A 12,407-nucleotide genomic window follows, 5' to 3' on the forward strand; every position below is an offset into this window, starting at 1 on the left:
GCAGCTGATTCAGGAGCGTCTCTCTGGACTTCAGCTGTTAGAACGAGACAGACGTTTGATCCTCTGGGGGACTTGAAGAGACATCACCTCCTCTAAAAAACACAGACATGCTCTTTACATTACAAAACAAACACTGATTAGACTCGGTGAAATACAGATGTGTTTTATGAGAGCGAGTGTTGATCAGTGGTGGAGATTTACTCTGACAAGGCCGTCCAGGTGCAGGGGACTAGGTGCACTCCTCTTCAGGGGTGGCTTTGACTTTTGCAGCATAGTCTATAAACAAGTGCGTGAGTGAAATTATAAGGCTCATTTTGGACATTTCAAATCAAAATAATTCAATATTCACAGCAAACAAACTGAATCACCAGAAGTCTCAGGAGTTTGTGCTGTAGAGTCCAGCCTGTAGCCGAAGGTCTGGGGGCACACACAGTGAGGTCACCAGGTGTTTTACCTCTCGGTGTTCACAATTTACCAGAAACAGGTTATAAGTCAGATACAGAAAGGCTAGTACACAGCCAACCCACACACATCTATGACCTCGCTGTATGGAAGACCAAGTGTGACCTCAGGAGCTCTGGAAAACAAAGACCAAGTTCAAACTAGTCCTGGTTCAGTTCTGGTTTAGTCCTGGTTTAGTCCTGGTTTAGTCAGGGTCTCTGGTCACATTTTAAAGGAGACATATTATTCAAAAAAGCTGACTCATTTCTCTAGTGTTATTTTAGATCAAAGGGATAAAAACATATGTCTCCTCTAAATATCCATGGCCACTATCTTACTCCTGATATTAGTCTCAGTTGCGTTGACAAAATTAAAATGACTTTTATTAGGCATGAGACGAGACACAATTTCCACAAGAAAAGTCGAGACATGAGATTGGGTCAAAATGAGACAAGATGAGATTTTGACATCATTTCTAACAGATAAATGATCTGATTTAGTTCCCGAAGTTGTCTTAAGAATTTGTATTTACATCGTTATATATTTTTGTCATCATTCTAGCCGTGCTTTTAGAAGAACGGTTTCTCAAAAGATGCAACTCACCAGCACTTAACCCTTTTGTGTCCAATCCAACCGGGGAAAAAAACCTCAAAGGATTATTTTTCTCATGTGTGCAGGATCTAGTGGCAGTTTTATCTCAGTTTTAACTCTGTGGCAGAAGATCTTGTCCCATCCCTAATCTGCAGCTGTTTAACACTTGAACCTGCAGTATTTGACTGCAGTACTGCTTCATCATACTTAGTATTTTAAAGTGCTGGACAGTGGCCTTGTGTGTTCTGAAAGACTCAAATACAGTGTGAAAAATGTATAATATATATATATATATATATATATATATATATATATTATATATATATATATATATATATATTATATATATATATATATATATATATAATATATATATATATATATATATATATATATATATATATATTTACAATGAGGAAAATAAGTATTTAAGTATTTGCACACCCTGCTATTTTGCAAGTTCTCCCACTTAGAAATCATGGAGGGTCTGAACTGTTCATCGTAGGTGCATGTCCACTGTGAGAGACAGAATCTGAAAAGAAAAATCCAGAAATCACAACGTATGATTTTGTAACTATTTATTTGTATGATACAGCTGCAAATAAGTATCCCTCTCTCCTTCTCTATGTCTCTCTCTTTCTGTCCCAACCCTCCATCCCCCTCTCTCCTCCTCCTCCCTCTCTCCTTCTCCCTCCCTTCCTCTGTCTTTCTCTGTCCCAAGCCTCCATCCCTCTCTCTCCTCCTCCCTCTCTCTCCTACCCTCTCTCCTCCTCCCTCTCTCCTTCTCCCTCTCTCCTTCTCCCTCTATCTCTCCATCACTCTCTCCCAACCCTCCCTACTTCCCTCCCTCTCTAATTTCCTCTCTCTCCCTTCTTTCCTCTCATTCCCTCTTCGTCTCTCTTTCTCCCAACCTTCACTCTCTCTCTCTCCGTAGGTCCCCCTCTCCCTCTCCCTCTCTCTGTCCCAACACTCGTTCCTCTCTCTCTCTCTCCCTCCCTCCTTCCCTCGTTCCCTCCGTCCGTCTGTGTTGCCCCGGAGGTGTCGCTCCATTATCTCCGCTCTGTATCTTAATGTATGCAATCTTCAATATGATCAAAAAGCAATTAAACCAAACAGAGGACACATAAATCACCGGCACGACCCTCGTCCTCCTCATCACACCGTTCTAAAAAAAAAAAAAAACTCTTGCTATTTTCAGTCAATATTTAGTCCCAAAAACCTCCTCATTTTGTCCCACTTGGGCCACCAGAGCCACGGCTACACAAGTCTTCCATTTCTTAAGTAGGTCATTCCGTGTTTGAAAAATCCCAGCAAAGTCGAGCGGGTTTGTGAAACGATCTCAAATCTGCGAGCGGAGATATGAATATTAATTGTCGTAACGAGTGTACGCGTGCGTGAGTGTAGACCTCGAAGGATGCTATCTATTTTTGCGCTCGCCTGTTCTCACATGCAGCGTTGCCATAGCGCCGTGAACTCACAAACGCGCTGGTGAAATATTCATAAGTCGCTGGACAAATCATATGCGTGTTCCCAAAGCAGGAGATGGTGTTGGGCTGTTGATTAGAATACTGCATTTTTAGCTGGAATAGTTTTTTCTGTACAGTTTTGAGCACAGACGTGACGAATCAACTGGAGAAACGAGTCCGTGTATTCATTATAATCTGGACTAGTGTCGTTGGTTTGTTTTTGTTAGTTATTTGATTTAAAGGAAGACAAAGGAGAAATTCAGTTTGTCAAATGGACAGTTTATTTAGGTTGAAAACATTTCACAGCTCATCCAAGCTGCTTCTTTAGTTCTGGTCAGACGTTGGTGGACACTTCCTTATATCTGCCTGAAGGGAGGAGCTAACTACACTGAAACTACTCTGAAACTAACACACATTTGTTTACAGTTTCTGTTTGTTAGCTAGGCCTATTCTGGGATGTAATGATACATGTATTCATGCTGAACCGTTTCAATATGGGACGTTTGGTTTGGTGCAGAGCTGTGCATGAGTGAGTTTGCACAATGTGCATGTGATCACGTTCTGTCACTACATGTGCAGCTACAGAAGGCTCGGTTCTTTAATATTCAGAAGGAAACTCGTCCATTTATTGGGGTGGCAGTGTTTCCTGCAGCACTTTATAGTTAGGGCAGCCTCCTTGGTTTAATAAACACACAAATAAACAAGAAAATGGTTTTGTCAGTTTGTTGTCGTATTGTACTCAAAATGAACCAAACTGTGACCTCAAAACCAAAGAACATATCGAACTGTGATTTTTGTGTTCTGTTACAGCCTTACATATTCATCTGCACTGAGTGTGGGGACATATGAGCAGAATCATTCAGGCCCATAATGACTGTTTTCACACCTCTGGTCCTGACCTGGCTCATTATTGTTCTCTTTGTTTTAGGTTTGAGAATGGAGCTGTAGATTATGTCCTCACACTCAGTCCAGATGAATAGCTAACAAGCTAACAAACAAACTGTAAACAAGTGTGTGTTAGTTTCAGAGTAGTTTCAGTGTAGTTAGCTCCTCCCGTCAGGCAGATATAAGGAAGTGTCCACCAACATCTGAGCACAACTGAAGAAGCAGCATGGACGAGCTGTGAAACCTTTTCAACCTCACTAAACGTTTGTCCAGTTGACAAACTGACTTTCTCCTTTGCCCTGGATTCTACATTGACAACTGAGAGATTCGACATGTTTTTAAAGGAAATACCCTCCAATCTTACAGTTTTAAAGAGACGTACTACACTCACAACTGAACCTGTGTCACCAGAGCCTTAACCTGCAGATAGAGACACATCCAAGTTTGTCTCATTCTCAGCTTATGGACATGTCTCATGTGAAGCTCAGAACCTCCAGAATTCGCTCCCTGAGCTGCAGAGGCTGCACTAGCACTGACTCATGACTGGTGCAGTAGGTGGGGTTAATTAGATAGTGACCGTTCAGATCAGAGAGAGACATTCAGGTCCAGCTCCACTGTTGTGATTGCAGGGTCCAATCAGACCAATCACGTCGCAGCATTGTCTTCTGGGCGGAGCCAAAGGTGAAGTGCCCAAACAAACCAAAACAAACTGCCAATAAACTTGAGTCTATTTGATCACAAACACAGACTAGTAAATTTGTGAGAAACGTGCAGAAGGTAAGAGCTGTGTGCTTTTGTGGACAGAGGAGATGTCTGTGTTTTTCTCTCAAATGAATCTAACTAAAGTTTGATTATTAGTCTTGTTCTGCTGTTGTGGTGCTTCAACTAATCAGATTCAAACAGTCGTCATGAGGCTCTGTGTTTCCTGATCTCTTTCAGTGAGAGCTGTTCAGACTCATCATGTGTAGAACTCAACTCAGTCACACACAGATCAGTCTGGTGTGACACAGACACTGTTGGGAGTCATGCATTTTAACCCTCTCAGGCTCAAATTCAGTTTTAGTAACAGGAAAAAATCTGATATTTAAGGAAAAATGATCATATGGGGCAGTAATATACAATCCAGACTTTTTTTTTGAGAGACCTTCACATTCAGTGTGTTCTGGGATGTTGCAGATTTGCAGCATTGGTCTGGTGTGGTAAATTAACACTGAAGACTGAAAATGATATGAACACTAACTTTATGAGTAAACCACTTTTCATAACAATGAAAACATAAAGCACAGAGTAACAGCTTTACAGTGGCAGAACAACATCACTTTTTCATGTGGTTCTCCAAGAAACAGTTTTTATCCTTTGTAAACAACAAAAGTACTTTGCACTTCTGGCAGGTCGTTTGTGTGTAAACATTCTTACACAGTCTGTATTGTCCATGTTTATCAGCACGGATGGGAAAAAAGGCTCCTGAGTAAAAAAAAGCTAATAAAATATGGATGTGGAGTAAGTAGGTAATTGGCATTTAGCTGTTGCAAATCTGCAACGCCTGCCTGGAGAGGGTTAAAAGTAACGATTTACAGTAACCTGATATATTTCATTGTTCAGTAACGTGGCAATATGACACATTACTAAGATAAAAATGAGCTATAATTGTTTGCTGTAAAGTAGCAAAGACGAGAAAATCTGAACATAATAACTTTTGTCTACTTAAAGACAATAAAAAGTCCAGTCTTTCCTTAACCATATTAAAAATATTATTGATAGAGAAATGCTTTATATATGAGATCACTGGTTTTAGTCCTTGTTTTAGTCCTGGTTTAGACCTGCTTTAGTCCTAGTTTAGTCCTGGAATGGATTAATCCTGGTTTTAGTCCTGGTGTTAGTTCTGGTTTAGTCCTGGTTTAGACCTGGTTTAGACCTGGTTTAGACCTGGTTTTAGTTCTGGTTTTAGTTCTGGTTTTAGTTCTGGTTTTAGTTCTGGTTTAGTCTGGTTTAGTCCTGGTTTAGACCTGGTTTAGACCTGGTTTAGTCCTGGTTTAGTGGATTTAGTCCTGGTTTTAGTCTTGGTGTTAGTTCTGGTTTAGAGGCGCACAGGAGGAAGCGCGGTTTACGCAGCGTACGCCAGAAAACACGATCCACACGCGGCTCACGGGAGCACGTCGGTGTCCACGCAGTGTCTATGGAAGGAAACGTGGTCCGCACGTTCTCAGGTTGATGACGATGATGAAGGTGTGTGTTTGTGTTTGTGTGTGTTTGTGTGTGTTTGTGTGTGTGTTTGTGTGCGTGTCCCCTCATGTGGCAGGTCACTATAGGACAGTAGTGCAGACATCATGAGTCTATGCAGGTTGTTTTCACCAGTGACATTTAAGTTGTAGGCGATTTTATATTTGTTATTTTCTTTTATATTTTACGTCGGGAGAATAATTTCCAAGACACGAATGTGTTTTTACCTGTGCACTGCTGCCTCTGTTCTACTGGCTCTTCCACCTCGTCCATTGTGTGACTGACGCCGCCAACGTGAACATGACGTTTACATCGCTCTTACTGCGCGCGTTTTTTGTGGGTTTCCGGCAATGAGTGGAATTACCGAAATAAAAAAATGTATAAATGTGTTTTTTGTGTGTGTGTGTTGTTGTTGTCCCAACAACACATAAAAACAGGTTTTATAATAAAGCAACTCACATACAGAAACACTAAAGTTAGAGATTAAAAATGAGATTAACATGATTAAAAAACATAACGCGCTAAATATGACTGTAATTAATTGATCGCAATTAACGTGATAATTTGACACCCCTATATAAAGCATTACAATTCTGTAGTAACCTGCCCAACACTGAAGACAGGTTACTAAAAACATGCACAGAAGGTCAAATCCTCCAGCTCAGGTAGTCCAGACCAAGACTAGCTCAAGATCTGGAGATGGTCCTACTGCTCCTGACAGGTGCACCAGTGGCACCTGTCTGGAGATGGTCCTACTGCTCCTGACAGGTGCACCAGTGGCACCTGTCTGGAGATGGTCCTGCTGCTCCTGACAGGTGCACCAGTGGCACTGAAGGTTGGGTCAAACACAGAGGACAAATTTAAATACAGAGACAATAAAGTGTATCTGAAGTCTTAGCGTAGAAAATGCACATCAAACAGACAACGTGACCCTTATTTATCTGTTTAATAACATTTCATAACCAAGATGAGTGTCTGAATCTCACCATATGTTTGTGTGTCGCAGGATGTGGCCGCCTGACCACAGTGAGCAGCCCCATCACCGTGAGGGCCTCGGGGTCCCGCTTTGGCTCCTGGATGATGGACGCCATGATTCCCAGCTCCGACAGCCGGGTAAGCACACACACACACACACACACACACACACACACACACACATTAGTATCAATGTGAGCCATAATTCTATATCTCATAACACGGAGCGGTGTGAGGCGGCCGTGTGCTGCAGCTCCGGTCGTCAGGGCGACCGTCTCCGTTGCCAAGTGTGATTTGTATCGCCATGGTGACCCCGGGCTGTTCCCTGGATCGGCGTGGTGACGGAGCGAGTGTTTTATTCACAGCTCTGGTGGATGTGGATACAGAAATAGACCCCTGCTGTGTGAGGCCGAGCCACCTGGAAGAATCACATTTATCAGCCTGAGACATTAAATAAGTACTACACATGCCAGCGCAACTACACAAACATGACCCCGTTTTATACAAGATAATATAACTGACATTCACAGGCTGCTTCAACATTGGGTGAGCGATGTTTGCCCTCATCTGGTTTGTCTTTGTAACGTCCTATGCAAAAAAGACTCTTTCAAATGCTTGTTATAAAGCTGCTGTTACCTCCTCACCTTTTGTTTCATTCACACGTGTGCAGAACCCTTTATTATTAAAACACAGACCTTTTATCAGTCACCTGTGTCTCTACTAATAATAAACGCCGACAGTAGATGAGTGGAGCACCAGTAGCTCAGTTAGTAGAGCGTGTGTTCATTAAACTGAAGGTCCCGAGTCTTGCTCTCGACTTGAACAGTCAGACTCACTGGTTGGTGGTGCGATTCCAGATGAATGCAGAACACTTATGTGACAGTGGTGAATTTAAATGACTTTCAAAAAAGTGGTGCAAATGTTTTATGGACATTTTTATTATATTTCTAAAAGTTCAAAAAAGTGAAACATTGTTTGTGAACGTTGTGGGTTGGGGGTTGGTGGTGGATTGTGTGAGGTCAGGAGCACCACGCTGTATTCGGTCGGCTACGCTGTAAAGCACAGGCAGTGGGGAATTAGCAAGTCTTGAGTACCAAAACTGAATAAATGTGGCATTGGTTAGAAGAGTAAAGCTTACTCATAGCTGTGGGCGGCTCGGGGCAGCTGTGACAGCGTCTTCTGGGTGGTGTCTGCCCAAAGCACTCCGACAGACCTCACATGGCTTATACTGGTTTCAGGTGGGAACTTTGAATCATGGAAAGTGTGCGGGGGTGCTTGGTTTTTCAAAAATGTATATGTTTTTTATATTTTGAGGAAAACTGCTGCTGATTTGTATAATTGAATGTTCATGTTTTTATTGATATGTGTGTATTATATGTGAATATTTATTCTAATGTTTGGATTATGTCATATTGTAAAAGGGGGAGGACTAATTGGTTAATAGTTGGTAGTGTCCAGTGGGAGGCTGTAGGTCCTTTTAAAAGTGGGACCAGTTTTGTAGTCCAGTGATGCTGACGAGATCACAGATACAACCGGCTGAAATGAGTTTCCTCCTCAGGGTGGCTGGGCGCTCCCTTAGAGATAGGGTGAGAAGCTCTGTCACTCAGGAGGATCTCGGAGTAGAGCCGCTGCTCCTCCACGTCGAGAGGAGCCAGTTGAGGTGGCTCGGGCATCTTTTTCGGACGCCTCCTGAGCGTCTCCTTTGGGAGGTGTTCTGGGCATGTCCCACCGGGAGGAGACCACGGGGAAGACCCAGGACACACTGGAGGGACTATGTCTCTGGGCTGAGATGGGGGTATGCCTCGGCGTCCCCCTGGAGAAGCTCGAGGACGTGTCTGGGGTGAAGGAAGTCTAGGAGTCCCTGCTTAGACTGCTGCCCCCACAACCTGGATGGATGTTCGTAAAGCGCTGTATAAAAATGTGACCGTTGATCTTTTAAGGTCCTGTTTAAGTGTTTGATTTTCAACAAAAAGATGAGAGTGACTAACTGAAAAACTGTTGGTGACTGTAATGTTTCTTGTGAGAGACTTGTTTAACAGCACAAATCAGATCACCTGTTGTAGTTCTAACTCATTCAGTTCTTTATGTTCAAATTGTGTTCAAATAAAACTCAGAAGTCTAACTCGAGTAACAAAGCTTCAGACAGAGCAGTGCCTCCAGTTAGCATGACATCGCCTGCAAAGTGTCAGTAGAAACAATATCCCCACAGAGCCCGGGTGAGGAAACATTATTCAGTCAGCGCATGAATTTGAAGCTGTTTTGTGTAAATAGATTATTTTATCATTTGTGTTTTGACATTACAAAGCTGACGAGACACATCTCTGGCTTCTAAAAACAGGCCGCATGAAACGTTATCAGACACGTTATCAGAATACACAAACAGATCAGTCAGGCTGCTTCAAAACAAGACCAAAATATCACACTTTTATATCTACATTTACATTTTAAGACATTTACTTTTTTTTTTTCAATATTATGACACGTTTGACACACGTACATACCTACTCAATACGATAAGACGTACAGACGAGAATAGTTTGTACGGTGAGGCTAAAAATAGAATGAGAGACTAATGAAGTACAATGGGGCACACACACACACACATACACACACACAGTCATGAGTACACTTTTTCAGAAGGCTGGTTTATAAGAATTATGTGTTGGAGGTTGATAGCGAAACTGGAATATTGACTATGCTCAGGTTGTACTTCCCTCACAGATTTCACTTCAGCCTAATCCCCTTCGGTCATAGTTTTATGTGAAATGTGTGTAACAGTCTATTAAGTACCGTGTTTTTCAAACTATGAGTCACACTTTTTTTCATGGTTTGAGTGTTTCCTGTGACTTATACTACAGTGCGACTTATATATTAAAATGTTCAACTGAAGCGGCGAGAGGCTCTAGTCTTGTGCGTCAATATCTGCTGCTCCTGTTCCTCCTGTCACTTCACTCTACTGCACATGTCTCCTGCAGAAAGAGCCTCTGTCCTGCTGCAAATAGTGAAATATGCAGCCGAAAACGGTAATCAAGCAGCAGAAAGAAAGTTTGGAGTGAGCGAGAAACTTGTGAGGGACTGACGGAAAATGGGGATGGAGAACAAGGAAGGATGCACCATGAAACTTTCCTGAAGTCACTGGATGGATGAACAAAGCCTGGACTTCAGTGACACCGAAACAATCCTGTCGGGATTTAGAAAGGCCGTAATAATTCTAACTGGAACTGATGCTGAGTCTGACGACAGCAACACAGAAGAGGAAGCGGCGCTCTGTTTACCTCCAGAGGTCGAGGCCGAGTTGCTCAGAAGTGACAGGATGAAGAATTGAATGGATTTAGAGATTTGGAGTGAGTGTCAGTATGTGCTGCTCCTGTTCCTCCTGTACCACTGTCATTTTTATTCTACTGCGCATGTCTCCTGCAGAAAGAGCCTCTGTTCTGCTGCAAGTAGTGAAATGTTTAGCTTAGCAATCTTAGCATCTTTTTGTAGACATTAGTTACATCATTAGGTCTCTCACTTTGGGTGGGCTTTATATGGGCTAGAGCTTAAGATCCATTGTATGTATATATATATATATATATATATATATATATATATATATATATATATATATATATATATATATATATATATATATATACATGTGTGTGTATATGGTACGACAGCATTATTTTATAGTTGGGTGAAAATATACTATGTCTATGTGTATCCAGATATTCTTCTTATTTTTCTATTATTATTCTATGATTTTTGTACTATGATTAATATTTCATTATTTTTATCATTAGTATCATTATTAGTACACTATATGTTGATTGTCTTTGTTCTGTGAATTATGGTGTTTTGGTACACTGTTTCTTTATGACCTGTCACCCTTGGGTGCTTGCCGCACCCTATTTAAGATGGCCACCTGAGCTCTCACTCTGTTTGCCTGACGAAGGCCTAGTGCCGAAACGTTGCACGGTTTGTCCTAATAAATCTCACAATTTGCAAGTAACACGGTGTGCGGGATTTTCTCTATGTTCTCTGAAATATTCAGCTGAAAACGGGCAATCGAGCAGCAGAAAGAAAGTTTGGAGTGAGCGACAAACTCATGAGGGACGGACGGAAAGAGGGGATGGAGAACACAGATTCACGGCAACCGGGAGGATGCACCGTGAAACTTTCTTGAAGTCACTGGATGGATGGACAAAGTTTGGACTTCAGTGACACTGAAACCATCCTGTCGAGATTCAGAAAGACCCGAATAATTCTAACTGGAACTGATGCTGAGTCTGACGAGAGGAAGAGGAAGCGGAAGCGGCGCTCTGTTTACCTCCAGAGGTCGAGGAGTTGTTCAGAAGTGACACCGAGGATGAAGAATTGAATGGATTTAGTGATTTGGAGTGAGATGGAGAGTTTGGTAAACTTGTTCTGTTCTGTTGTTTATGTTATAGTTTATCTGAAGAACTGTTCATATGTGACGTTAACAGTCTGTTCTTCTCTCTTCTATTGTTATTGACGAGCGACTTATAGTCTGAAAAATATGGTACATGATTAAGTGCCTGACTATAGAAAATAAATTACTACTACTATTACTACTCTCCTAAAAAGTACTGTGATGTGGTACAAAGTATTGTCCAAGAAATGACTCAGTGACCCACAGGTTTTTAGTTTTTAATCTTTCATGTTTTGAATAGTCTTGACCATGGTTCAAAGTGCACCTGTCACTTTTTCATTGGGAATATGTCACCTGCTTCTTTCTATGGATATGCCGTTGCTCAGCCTGGAATGTTCCGCAGTATGACATTAAAAACCTCTGCTAAACGTTTATTCATTTACAGGTGGTTTTACAGCTCAAAAATACTTAGAAAAACAGACATTCTGACTGTGAGTGGGGTCACTTCTCCACAGATTTGACCTGTAACTTGGTCTGGTTTGGTCTCCATGAAGATAGAAAGGTTTAATGCCATACTGTGAAACATTCCAGGCAAAGCAATAACATCTTCATGGAGAAAAGCATTGAAAAGTTACACAATGCACCTTTAAAGTGTGTAAACAGGTTCTGGTGATTCTATAATTCTGACTTAATACTTAAAGGTTGTATGGAGGATTTTTTTTGTTTCAAATTGTCAATGATAGCATTATAGAGGTGCAGTAGCCTTGTAATTATGATGACCAAAAAAAAGAGAATAAAAATTCACCACTCGACGTGGTGGGGCCAGATAAACATTTGCCAATAGATAACGACACTGCCTCGTTATCTGTGAGCTGACAGGCTGTCAATCAAACTCCCTATGTTTCTAGTGTAACTGACTTGCCTGCGCCGCCAGGTACGTGGTTTACGTACGACCTGTCACGCAGTCCACAGACGCAAGACGCACAGACGCTGTTTACTCCACCAACGCAACAGTTCTTAGCGTTTTTTTTTACCTATATCTTCCTCGCAGTTAGCACAAAGTTTGTTGCAATGGCGACAAGAATCCAGGAGCAGTTAGCCGCAAAAGAAAGTCCGTTTTTTGAGGTCGCTGAAAGAAGAAGACAAGGGGAAAAGCAGCGAAGCCAAACTAAGGTGATTCTTGTAGATTCATTCCAGCGATGGCGCGACTGAAGCAGACGCAGGGTCTAAAGACTGACGCACTGGTCCACAAATTACTCCTGGACAGGTCAACTTCTGCTTATTATGAAAACGTACTTTATTTCCAAGAGCTAGACAAACGTTTTTCAGGACACAAAAGTGATATCCTATGTCTGAAAACGTCATTTCAAGGCAAAAAAAGAGTCAGCTTGCTACTGCGTGTTGTAGCTAGTTCATTCGCACTGAATCTCCACGCACCCTTCTCTGCACCCCTT

The 12,407-nt window shown here is 41.8% G+C and overlaps 1 pseudogene; it reads left to right on the forward strand.

The window, feature by feature from the left end:
* Positions 1–12,407, forward strand: part of LOC110153531 (noelin-2-like) — a 133,579-nt pseudogene that overhangs the window by 83,455 nt on the left and 37,717 nt on the right.

This window comes from Boleophthalmus pectinirostris, unplaced genomic scaffold (assembly GCF_026225935.1).
Source record: "Boleophthalmus pectinirostris isolate CB_2022bp ecotype Guang Dong unplaced genomic scaffold, ASM2622593v1 HiC_scaffold_22, whole genome shotgun sequence".
NCBI classification, from domain to species: Eukaryota; Metazoa; Chordata; class Actinopteri; order Gobiiformes; family Gobiidae; genus Boleophthalmus; species Boleophthalmus pectinirostris.